Source organism: Pteropus medius, unplaced genomic scaffold, assembly GCF_902729225.1.
Source record: "Pteropus medius unplaced genomic scaffold, Ma_sr-lr_union100, whole genome shotgun sequence".
Classification (NCBI taxonomy): domain Eukaryota; kingdom Metazoa; phylum Chordata; class Mammalia; order Chiroptera; family Pteropodidae; genus Pteropus; species Pteropus medius.
In genome coordinates, this window is record NW_024352787.1 from 2,637,797 (window position 1) to 2,651,746 (window position 13,950).

A 13,950-nucleotide genomic window follows, 5' to 3' on the forward strand; every position below is an offset into this window, starting at 1 on the left:
ACTCAGTACACTCATCCTGGAATCTGTCGGAACTCACTATATATGGGAGTAGACAACCATTGTAAAAAGCAGTTATCAATGTCCCAAATATCGCAGCACTCCTTCTACCTGCTCATCATCCTAGTATTTTCTTATCAGTAAAATTAGGGAGGATGGGTGAACATCTTTTCCAGGTCCAATGGGCTCTGTAATTACGCTCACTGCTATAAACTAATGAAAGTGAATTGCTGCCCTATTGAGTTTATTAGAATTCAGAGGTATGTTTTGTTTGGCTTGCAAAATATTTTTTGACAAATTAAGATCAATTACCAACATTCGAAGACCATGAGATTTTTAGTTTAATATGAAAAATAAGATCTGGCCAAGTCAGGTTAGTATTCCTGCATGGCAAAGAGCAGCTAGAGGTGTCCTGTGCTTCTCTTAGACAGGTATATTCTTCCTATTTTCCCCTGCCCTCAACCCACTTCAATGCCCAGCTCCAGAAAGCATTTGAGGGGGTGAGGCCATATAGATAAATCTGTATTTAACAGTATGACATTGGGGAAGGGGTATTGTGAAACAGAGAGAAACAGTCAAATACAAGGAATTTTATAATACAGAGAATGAAGCCAGGCCAATCTACAACCAAGGCAATAAACTATTTATCAGAGAAAATTGCTTTCATAGTCCAGCAAGTGCTTTGGAATAGAAGCACTATGAAATGCAAGCTAGTAAGAATTTGAGGAAAATGGGATATCTGTTTCTCATTAATTCATCTGTTCCTACTGTTTATTTCCACCTAAAATTAGTATCGCAATTGACACCATAGTGAGTAGCTGAGAAAACTATAACAATGCTAAAAAAGAAAAATTTAATCCATGGGGGGATTGCCATGTGTCTGTTCTATGGGAATATAGGAACTTGCTTGTCTCCAGAATGATTCTGTCAGATTAGATTTATCAGTAGATTACACTGAGATAACTACTCAAGATGTTCCAATTTTTTTAAAGACTCTTGTTAAGATTGATTTGAATTTGTACACATTTGTTAATATTGTATGATTTCAGGGTCACTTGTCACCAAATGTGAATATGACTGAATTTCCCCTGTTACAGATACTTTCAGCAGGGAAAATAAAGGTCCAGAAGACCTACTTAAAAAATATAAATAGACCAACCAGGAGGCATCCACTGCTTGCTAACTCACTAGCATAGACAAGCACGAACAGAATTCAGTCTATGCAGAATAGATGCATTTTGATGATGGAGGGCCTGGGGAGGGTTTAATATAGCTTGTTTCCTCCACTTCTCAGTAGTAAGCATAATATTGAGTATGTTTAGGGTGTCCTTATCGTCTCATGTATCAGCTTTCCAAGAAACCACAAAACATTGATTCACCATTTAAATATTGCAAGGTTTTGGAAGAAAACTCACATTTTACCTTTTTCTTGAGACAATGTTTCCAAAACTTTCTTGATAATAAGGATCACCTGGGTGATCTTCCATGGAGATTCCGATTAAGCACCTCTAGAGTAGTACCTGCAACTACGGGGACTCTGTCTTAATAAAACAGGTATCCCTTTGAGCAACACAGTTCCAGTAGTTGGTACCTATTCACAAGCATTCCTTTTCTAAGAGATCAGAGTGGATTTGCCCACTCTCTTTTCTCTCCTACAAGTTTCATCATCATATGAACCTTAGAGCAGAATTCCAGTAGATCCTGCACTTAAATTGTGTTATGTGAAGCACTAAAAAATGTGTGAGTTCAACTAGGTGATAAAAGACCATCTGTTGAGTCAGATTTGAGGTCTTTGCAAGGTTGTCATACGGCCATTTGATGTTTCAAGTAGTTCCTATGTGCATTCAAATCAGTCATAGATAGGGGCTTAACATATCCTTCAACAGCAAATAAAAGAAGAAAAAATGGTGCACACCTCAAACAGACAGAAGCTATGACTCTTAAAATGGGCAGAAATACATTGGGGCAAGAAATGCAATTGATTTTTCTTATGGAAAAATAAACTGCCTAATGATGGAGGAATTCCAGAGCACAAACTAGACTTGGAAAATCATAGGGTGTAGAAATAAGTGTAGCCCTTTGACTATGCATATTTTACAGGTTAATTGCAAAAAATTTTAGCTCATTGTTTTGTCTGCTTTAGATTATATTTTCAGAGGAAACTAGGTTTTAGAAGAAAAAAAAAGGTAGACTGTGAAATCAGGAATAAATAATACCAATTAAACACTTATGCTGGAAGCAAAACAGAGGTTTCATTGTACTGAGCAGCAGCTGAGCCGATTGCCCAAAGGAACTGGTAAATTTCTGAAAACAAAAGTCATGTTTCAAGAGAATCAGTCAGTAATCAAATGATACATGTTTTGACTAATAATAAAAGCTTCTACCAAATAGAAGAAAATATTTGAATTCTGAAAATAACCTTGAAGATCTAATTTATTGTATAAAATATCTTTAAAAGTTTATAATAACCAATGACTAAGACCTCTCAAGGTTGATGGGATGGGACACTCATCAAGGCAAGCCACTCAAAAGTGCTGAGGGGAAGAGGGACCTAAAATTGGTGACAGGGAAGAGGGCTGATGAGCATCACTTATCAACTTGGGGCCAGCAGTAGCAGTGGGAACTGTTGTTCACCTCACACCTTAACTCTTCCCATAAATTGCCCAGAAATTGGGACCAACCAGAATCTTGGAGAAGCTGTGCCTCGATAGAATAAACTGAATATGAGAAACAAGATCTGAGTAGCACTGAGAAGAAGGGGTGACAGTGTTTGATACTGTTGATGTCATTGAGTTTCTTTACCAGGCCAGGGCATCCATTGCTCAGCTGCTATTAGGATTAGTGCTAACTTTTTATAACTGTCCCCTTCTTGAGAAAATGACCCTCTTCAGAACAGGAGATGCCTCACCTGGGAAGATATAACCCCACTCCCACACAGGGGAGGGGACAGTCTGAAACCACTGATAAATGGACAAGCTGTCCTTCCTGCCTGCATTATATTATGCCAGGACCAAACCTGGCATAATATAACTCTAGGACCCAGCTGAAGCGGAACTCCAGCTGAGACCTGTACCCTTCCTTGGCTCCTTTGCCTGCTCTCTTCTGCTACCCTCATTCCCTTTCTCCGGAAAGCACCCCTTGAATAAATCTTGTGTCACTGAATCCTTGTCTCAGACCTTGCTTCTAGGGAGCTAATCTAACACAACTTTCTATTTTGGGTGTTATTATAAAAGAGTTATTAAGTTTCATTTCTCTTAGTAGTTGTTTCTGAGTCCAGAAACCTTGTAAAAATCTAGTCTTTCAAATTCTGAAAATGTAATGTGGGTTCATTTTACTTTCGGTATACATAATTATTTTATCTCTGGAAAATAAGTTTTTCTTTCTCTTTCCAAATTTATACATTTTGTTTATTTATTTTTGGCCTTTCTCTGCTGGCCATGTTGGAGATATTGGACACAGAGTTGTTTTGGATCTCAAAGAATAGCTCCCAATGATTAACACTCTGTATGATATTTGCTATAGGTTTCTTGATTGGTATTTTTTTGGATAGGTTATTTCTATTTCAAATTTACTACGTTTTTCTTTTATTAACATTAAAGGACTTATTTTTTAAAAATACTTTTTCTATATCATTGAGATAAACATATCATATTTCTCCTGCAATCTACTAATGCTGTGAATGACAAAACCGAAAGATCTTTAGTGTTATTTTAATTATGATCTTCAAATGAATGTACAGACAACTAGAGCAAACGGACAACTAGAAAAAAAGACTATTTATTAACAGTGACTTTATATCTAGACAAAAAAAATTATAACTTTTTTCTTCAGAGTAAACTCTTTCTATTAGATGATTAATAGTCATTATCACGTGGGGTGGTGTACTCAGCAGTCATCTGAAACAAGGCCTTTACATTTGGGGAAAACGAGTTCATTTGGAGATATCAGAAAACATTTTAAAATGTAGTTTCCTTATGAGCTCTTTCAAGCTATCCTATATTATAGCTTAAATTTGCTACTGCACAGAACCCTGAAATTGCCATCACAGACTATCAAATCAGGGCATTTGGTCTCTGCTCTTGACTCTATTAATTCACTGAAACATTCATAGTCCACCCAGAATACCATTTGCTGGAAAATTAGAAAAGCATGTGTTCTTTTGTACATATTTATTGTCTCTTAATGTTGAAATCATCTTCTAAATAAAAGTATTGGCTTATTTCAAATATAATTTTCTACCATTCACAGCCAAATGTGTGTCAATTTATTGTACTTCACTGTGTAGAGTTAGTGGAATGCTGCAGGACAAGGCCTTTCACACTATTGGGAGAGGCCTTCGAGAGGACGTGACTGCCAGTTGACCTGAAAGCTGGATCCGGGCAATCAGAGACTCCTTGCCCCTTCTCTGTCCTTGGGATGTACAGTGGGAGTTCCCACAATGGGAGCCATATTCAAGGTTGCAGCCTTGAGAGAGTAAGGTGTTGTTGGAAACATCTGGACTGAATATGTGCCTGAACCTCTTTGAGGCCTCTATCAACTCTTAAGATTCTGGTGGGCAGGTGCTGAGAGCTACTCACCTTGTATCCACCTAAGACAAGCCTTGTAAGTATGTTCTCTTGCTTTTGAAACCTGCCACCTGCTATCTGAAGTGGTCTGTCTCTTTCTTTGGTCTCTCCTTATCCTCTGAGTAAGAAGGCCAGGTTTAAATTTCACCTGGGGAACCCCCAAGTTTGTGAGCCAATACATATAACAGGCCCTACTGTTACTCAGATTCCATGCCTTCAAGAACTTTGGAAACAAACAGCTGGTAAATCTATGAAAATAATTATCAACAGGTCACAGGTGGAGAATATATAGGCACGATTTTAATAAATTTTGTGATAATCCTTGTTGCACAAGACATTGAAAGGATACAAGTTAATCATGTTACCAGTCCTTCACTACTTATTTCACAAATGACAGCTTCTACAGAATTCAACTATGTGTTTTTAAGCACGGTGTAATTTTGTGTAATTTTTTAAACATGATGACTCATTTGTACAGGCTAGCTTGGGTAACCAAATCCGTTTGGAAAATGAATTAGATTTCTCTGTAATTATTGAGTTAGGCTAGTCCAATGAATTGGAAAAGCATGAAAATGAATAAATTGCTGGTACATACAACATGGATGAAACTTATAAGTATATTAAAAAAAACTTACACAAGAGTTAATACTGCATGGTTTCATCAATATGTATTTCAAAAATAGGAAATATAGTGGTGGAAAAATATCAGAATAGTTGTTGATTCTGGAGTAGAGGAAGAATTGATTGGGAGGGTCATGAGGGTAGTTTTGGGGGTGTGATGAGAACGTTTTATAACTTTAAAAGAGTTCTCTATTTTATGCAAATTTCATAGAGAAGATCAGCATATAGCCAGACCTCAAGGAACCTACAGAACAAAAGAGTCCTGCTGAGATGGCTAACAACTATTCACCCACACCGTGAAAGGAAAACAGGAAAATAAAGTTTTTAAGCTGTAATTTTCATAGAAACTAAGAATCAGATATAAACCAAATTCTTCTGTGAACGCTCAGGGTCTCATCCTCTGGCTTTCAGAGGAGATTGCTTCTCTGTCTGTGGGGTGTTATTCCTTCTCTAATAAATCTTCCTTTTGTCTCTAAAAAAAAAAAGTCTGATATGCATGCTGACTGACTTAGGCAGAAATGTATGGATATCTGCAGTTTACTTTGAAATGCATTAACCACTAAGATAGGTTGATAGGATAGATACAGGAAGGTTAGATTGGTGGGCATATGATAGAGCAAGTACAGAAAACTGTTAATGGTGGCATCAAGGTTCTGGGTGCATGTGTAAATACCGAATAGTTCTTTCAATTTTTCTTCTGTTTGAAAATGTTTATAATAAACTTGTAAGGAAACTGTAACCAGAGTTTTACGATTTCCTACTCTCATAGTTCTTCCAGCTTTTGCCAAGATTACTTCTATATCTTCTAACTAGTCTCTTGGCCCCTGCAGTCTATTTTCAGCACAGCCAACCAAAGCAATAAACAAATCTAATCATGTCACTCTCCTCAAAACATTGAGGGACTGGTCAGTCCCATTACACTCAGAATGAAATTCCAGGTTCTCTGACTTAGCATGCTCTACACGATATGGCCACTATGTGGCCCTGTTACCACTCTGACCTCTCCTCCCACTACACTTCTTCAGGATTTCCTCTCTGGCCACATTCACCTCCTTGTTGTTCCTTGAACTATCAGTCATTCTTCTACCTCAGGGCATTTGCACGTGTTCTTACCTCTGTCTGAAGTACTTTTCCCTCAGAAACCTGACTCACTCACTCCTTCAGTTCTTCTATGTCACCTTCTCAGTGAAACTTTTCCTGTCTACTCTAAAATTTCAATGCCCTTAATCCAAATTTCTTATTTCCATTCTTTCAAAAAATTTCTTACCATAGCTTTTTTTTTTTTGACACCTACAGCACCTAGTATTCCCAGGTGGTCTCCCATCCAAGTACTAACGAGGCTCGACCCTGCTTAGCTTCCGAGATCAGACAAGATTGGGCACATTCAGGCCCAATAGACCCATAGCTCTTTTATATATTACTATTCTCTGTATTTTACTTATTTATCTTATTCATTGTCTATACTTTTGAAATAGAAGCTCCATGAGAGCAGAGATTTTGTCTATTTACCATACTCTATTCTCAGCACTTAGAACTGTGCTTAGCACATACTGGGAACTTAATAATGTTTGTTGAATGAATGAAAGAATATCTACAGTCTTGGATCCTGCTGTCTTGGAAATAGAATAGTATAACTGATTGTAGAAATACACATGATTTAATAAAATTGTGTCATTACGGGAATTTGGAAATAGCAAATTTAAATCAGAACTAAAGTCAAATTCTTTGCTAAGCTTTGATCTTGGTACATAAGTACTTTCACAAAGTTATACAGAATAGCAACCAATCAACTAAGTCAGTTGGAGAAGAGATTGTTTCTTACGTTGGAAGAAGGAAGCATAAACAACACAAAATATATTCTTTCAGAACACTTACACCGTTCTCCCACAGATTTTTACTTTTCAAAATCTAAAATATATGCTCACCACTATATCCTCAGGCTGAAAGCAGAGCTTGTATATGGTAAATGTGCAACATTTATTTGTTAAATAATGTTATGAATATTGATGCCATTGTTGTTGAATAAATTAAATTATGAATATAATTGTGATATTAATATTATCATGACTTATTCAGCAAGTCCTTTTGTGGGCTTGTCAGGAGAAACCCGTGATTTATCTGGTTATCTAGATGGGCCACCTGAAATTAAAACATCAATCAGAAATGTGTAAAGAGAAGTGGAGTCCGGTGTCCATACAAAAACTGGCACTAAAATAAACACCCTTGTGTTTATGTGTCTCTGATTAATGCCAGGGTAATTTAGAATAATTATCTATAAGTCACTGACTATGGCAAAAGTTATGATCTAGGCGTATTTAGATGGAGCCACAATTAGTCTAGCTTGCATGTGAAGAAAAAGGCAGCCCTTTTTATGGGATGACCCAATGCATGTCAGGAATCATGACTTGGGGCAAATGAGGTGAGGTCTGGATTCTGGCCTCCACTCATGTACTCAACCACGTGCCTCTGTGTAGGCCACAGCCATCACAATCACTTGTGGAGGGCTTGTGCACAGATTGCTTTCCAGAATGCGTCAGTTTGCATGTCCACATTATTGTCTTCAAATACTTTTCCAATTCTGATGATGGAAAACCATATCTCATTGTTTTATTTTTGTAGTGTTAGCCTTAACTTTTTTTGTTTGTTTGTTTTTTATAATGCGAGTGCCTAACTTAAGTTTTGGTTGCTGAGGCATCCATTTCAAAGAGACATCTACTTCAAAGAGCGTTATTGCCAATAAAAGTATGGTCAGCCACTGGACTAGATAAAGAGCCAGACACTTCTTCCCACTGAGGCTCCTTTGTTTTAGAGATTGCGGTTGATTTTAATACCTGACCATTTGGGTTACTTGTTTGTTTTTACTTCCCATGTTTTAAATTCCTGCTCTTATGATTTTTCACCAATAAAGAGTGAGCCCTGAGGAAACCCTCCAGCCCTACCTTCAAGCCCAATAAAACAGAACTCCATCCTCATGCACTCTCTCTCTGCCTCCCTATGACCTTGCTCTGTAACCTAAGGTGTGCCGTATAATTTCCAGGTCTTATAAGTAATAAATCTGTCTCTTTTCCAGTTTCCTGCTGGTTATTGCTGAAGGGTATTGCAATCACAATAAGAACCACAAAGGCTGGTGCAGGCACAATGGTTACTCGAAGGCTGAGACCAGTACAAAACAATTTTACATTTTTTGGTTCAAGTAGTGAGCTTGCACTTTAAAACTACACTCTTATGTATCTCCTACTTTTATGACTTATTTTGCTATTATTTGCTTATTTGAGAAATTAGCAGTTTCTTACCAATTTGTAAAAATTTCTCTTAAGTTAGAAATTATCAATGATTTTTTCATAAAGTTTGTAAATATTTCCCCAGTTTGATATGATTTTTACTTTTGTTAGTGATATATCAGAAGTGCAATGAACTCTATTAGCCCTTCTCTTTGTGATTTTTCACATTGTTATTATAACATCTATCAATATATCTACATCTTTGTTCCTTTTAGAATTTATGTAAAGTTAAATATCAAGTGAAGAGTTAGGTCATTTTGTTTTATTAAGAAAAGGGTTGACCAGTTATTCCATCATCACCATTTAAATTTCTTGAATTTAGAATTAAGGTCTGATTTTGAGCTGTCGTTTCTGTGGTTTGATGTAAACATCTACTCTTGCACAAAAGCTATTCTATTTAAGTATTTTCCCTGTAAAATGTGTTTAAATAGTTGGAAGGAAAAGTTCATTTGCTAAATCTCATTATTACAACACTTTTTTATACTTTCTCAACTGTATTACAATTACTTCTGTAAATTAATTTCAGAACAATTTTATGCTGTCTAAAAATGTAACAAATTAAGATTTTGAGTGGTATTTCATTACACATTCGAGCTATATTCAGAGTAGCAGATATCCTTGTAATATTCAGTCATTCCATCCAGAAAGATGGCATATCTCTCTTTTGATAATTTGTGTTAAGTTTATGTATTTTTCCATATGTAGGTTTTGTACATTTCATGCAGAAGTCATTATCAGGAATTTTAAATATCTGAATAATCAACAGTTTGTGATTTCCCCCATTATAGACCTGAATTTGTTATTTCTTTACCTAGGAAAGGGATCTGGTCTTGTAAGTGTATCACATATATAGCTATATTTCTAAATTCTTTCTGTATTTTAGAAATATTTAATTCTTTCTGAATTCATATGTGTTGCTATTGTTTTACTAAGTTTAACATGGTGCACAGAAGAATAATTTTTTTTCTCTTGAGTGGTTCTAACATTGGTACACTTTAGTGAAAAACTAGTTCCAAAACCATACACTTATTTGAGGTTTGCATGCACCCTGGAGAATGTTGAAGGATTGACAGGGAATTTATTTAGATCTTGTCTATCATCAATTGAACCATTGGACATTAGAGAGGGAGATATGAAGAAATATTTCCACAGAAAAAAATTTCCTAGGAGATTTTAATCTTGTTATATAGAAAAATTGTCAGAGGGAAATACTTGGGCATAAAAGTTTTCATCTTATTGTATATCAGCTTTAGCATAGGAGTTAAGACTTATTCTGTTCTTTTCTGTGTCCCTAGCACTTAGAACGGGACTAGTAAATGGTAGCACTCAACAAATATCTGTTTATCACTATCGAATAAAAACTTGGAGAAATGCATTGTCTATAGGAGAAAAATAATCTAACATTGACAAATCTGTAGGCTTTGGAGTGAGTTTTATCCAAAATTTCCTAGCAAAGATTCTTGCCACTTCTATAAACATTCCTTCTAAGCACATACTAACAGACACTTGGCTGCCTGACCAATTAGTTCCCTCTTTTCTTGGCTGTGTGCTCAGGGTAAAGGCCGATCACTACCTCCGATTAACAGCCATGTCAATTCAATCTCCATTTCCAGCAGTTGCTTTAGACATAGGCATATGACTTATTTCTGGTCAATGAGAATTAAAGAAAAACTGAAAGCTTTTGAGACATATATATATATTTTTTTACTCTTAAAAAGGAACATAAGAGACATGCTTTACTCTCTGAGGACATTCTCAGTGAGTTGTGTGAACTGCTGAGACTTGGACTTGATGTAGTCATCTGGTGACTATGAAGGAGTAAGTCTGAGACCAAAGCCAATAACCTGAAGGAGGTGGAGCAAAAAGAGAAGAACCCGGTTTATTGATGTAATTTTGTAAATTAATGTTGATACCACCTTTTACGAGGCTTCCAATTATGAGCAGTTGAAAACATCCCATGAACCAATGCATACAAATGATATTTAGAAGTATAAATAATCTGAAATGAAATAAACAGTTCCTGTCTACTATATTAACCGTAAAGACATTTTCAGTCTTGTTTTATATGCTTTCTATTCCTTCAAAGGAAATAAAGAACTTTACATGCTTTTAAAGAGAGGAAGACATTTGGAGTAAGAACATTGCAGATGGAGAGAACATAAGGTGCAAAGGGTCGGAGGTAAGAGTACAACTGGCAATTTTGATGAAGAATGAAAAGCTCAATGAGACTGGAACAAGGTGAGCATGGAGGTAAGTGGGTAGAGGTGCAGATCATGTAAGGGCTTGTGGGTCCTTTCAAACACTTTGGCTTTTATATTTCCTCAAGCAATGAAAATGTTTTCATCATAGGAGTACTATAATCTAATTACATTTTAGAGTTTGTTCTGTCTAATTTGTTAAGAATTGACATTAGAGAAATAAAAACAAAAACAGGGACACCTGATTAGCTGACTTCTTCAATCCAGGCAAGAGACAATGTTGGCTTGGTTGGAGTGATGGTAGTAGAGATGGTGAGATGAGCTCAGATTCTAAATATTTTTTGAAAGATTTGACAGGAATCACTGATAGAATATGGACTGTGAGAGAAAAAGAGGAGTTAAAACAACCCCTGAGATTTGAAGCCTGAGTCTCCAGAAGAATAACTTTATCATTTATTGAGATGAAGAGGAGCATACCATTTATTGGTATGAAGTAGAGAAATGAGAGCTTGGTGTTGGACAGGTAACATTTCATATGCAATTAAAGATCAAATTGAAGATTCTAAGTAGGCTTTTATGTATTATATATATACAGATATATATATTATATATACACAGATATATACAGATATATATAATGTACAGATATATATTATATATTATATATATATCTGTATATATCTGTGTGATTTCCCCCATTATAGACCTGAATTTGTTATTTATATATATTAATATATATATTATATATATATAATATATACATACAGATATATATATAATATATATCTGTATATTATATATATATCTGTATGTATATATTATATATATAATACATAAAAGCCTACTTAGAATCTTATATCTGTATATATGAGCAGGCATCTGTTTAGATAAATAGATAATAGGTAGGTAGGTAGGTAGATAGATGATAGATAGATGATAGATAGATGATAGATAGATAGATGATAGATAGATAGATAAATAGATAGATAGATAGATGATAGATAATCATTTTTGGGAACTGAGAGGGGCTAGAGTTATAAATCTTGGAGTCTTCGATATAGAAATAGTATTTAAAAGCAAGAAAGACTAGATGAAATCACTTAGGATATCTCTTTTCTATATGTAAACATAAAAGAGGAGGAGGCCAAAACTGAGCCTTGGGCACAGAATCATTTAGAGGCCAGGGCAATGAGAATGCAGACATTATGTATAGACAACTCTTTTCAAGGAGCTTTGCTATAAACTGAAAAAAGAGAAATGATGTGGGAACTGAAGGAGGAAGTAGGGCAAAGACAATTGTTTTTTTTTAAAGATGAGGAATGTAACAGTACATTTTATGCTGATCTAGTGGGTAGGGAAAACTTGATAAAACAGGGATGACAGGGAATAAATAGAGCATGTCCCTGATGGAAAATGGGGTGGGATCCAGTATACAAAGCAAAGATCACCTGCCATAGAAGTAACGATGATTCATCCATCCATTTGTATTAACACAAAAGAAGATATAACATAGGGTCCTAAATGCAAGAGGGTGGGTAGTTTTGTGGCATGAGATTGTGGAAATAATCTTCTTATTAATTTTATTTTTATTTCAATGAAATAGAGAGAAACTCATCCAGTAAGGGGAAGGATAAGGAAGGACATATTGGAAGTTTGAGAAAAAATAAGTTGTGAAATTGTCAACTAGGAGAGTGGGAGAGTGGCTGGATGAGAAAGAAACACCATGATTACTGGTAATCTTAAGGACTCGAGATTACTGATTACGAATTTAATTTGAGACATGTATATTTTTTCCTAACGATGTTCAGTTGCATGAATGAAGGTAATGATTGCAATCTGTGTTTCCAAGGGTTGTAGTTTGTAGTTTAGCCTGGCAAGTAATACAGTATCTTTAAGCCCAGTACCATGATAGCGAGGCTTTTATGGAAGTTCATTGATTTCACATCACATTATTTCTGCAGGTACTAAAAAGTATGTACTGTTAGAGCTAAAAATAAAATACATAATTTAAGAAGCTAAAGTCATATTTATATTACTTTCTGAAGTCATTGAATCTTGTGCTAATACAGATTTCTTAGAACTGCATAGCCCTTCTGTTCATGGAAGGTATCTATGGAAAAAGAAGAGAAATGAGACAATGTATCTTCAAAGGGGGAAAAAAAAAACAATGAAGTCATTTGGAGCCATATCAAGTAAATAAAAGATGTTTTAATAAATATGTATTGTGGTTCATCTATTTAACCTCACTCACTCCAATAGTACCCTGCACAATTTAGTTTGAGTGTCTATAGCCATGCCACCCTGAACAAGCCTGATCCTGTTTGATCTCAGAAGCTAAGCAGAGTTGGGCCTGGTTAGTACTTGGATGGGAGACCACCTAGGAAGACCAGGTGCTGTAGGTGTAAAAAGTAAAAAAAAACTAAATAAATAAATAAGAGATTGTAAACAAAAAAAATAAAATTTGAGAAGTTTATAGTTGGAATCTATCAAAACAACTATTTCTTAAAGAATATAAGTAGTTGAGAGAATTTCTCAAAGATATGGGACATTTACCCACCTGATTCATTATTCTATGTTAATATTTTCTAATGGATAAATTGGACCTATTCTTTTCACACTGTCTTTTATGGTAATTATTTACATTTAGAATTGTGGTAAATATGGTAATTGTTCTTATTTAGATTTTAAGGCTCTGAAAAGGAGTAACTTAACCTTATAAGCCTTTGCATATCTATTTTGCTTTGTCTAGTACTTTTTTACTCAGTAAGATGCTTAATCAGTATTTATTTAATAAATGAAATAGCAATTAGTTCACAAATTCAATTGTTCAAAATTTAAATACTTTGTGTGAATAATTATCTCTTTTATTTAATATGTATTTTGATGAGATAGTCAAATATTTGTATTTTAGGAATGAAAAAATTTTCATTTCCCGACCAGAAATCGATCTCAAAACACAGACATAATAATGTCTAAGACACCAGGGAATGGAAGCTTCCTATTTTAGTGTTAAAAAAAATAGAGGATAATGTTAAATGAAAATATCCTCATTAGTCTTCAAAATATTCTCACACTGAAGAACTGGAAAAAGTCTCCAAATGCCATTGGATTTAGCATCTATATCTAGGCAGGATGATAACTAAATTATATAAAAAATACTATTGCCTTTCTTACACAAAATATTCAGTAAAAAAATTTTAGAAAAATGGTTTACCTATAAATTTTCATGTTATGTAACAAAAAAGTTCTGAATATGATTTGGTTGTTGTGTTTATATAATAACATCAA

General features: G+C 35.0%; 1 pseudogene; it reads left to right on the top strand.

Moving 5' to 3' along the window:
• Nucleotides 1-12,945: 12,945 nt before the first annotated feature.
• On the top strand, nt 12,946-13,064 carry LOC120592064 (uncharacterized; annotated as a pseudogene).
• Nucleotides 13,065-13,950: the final 886 nt, after the last annotated feature.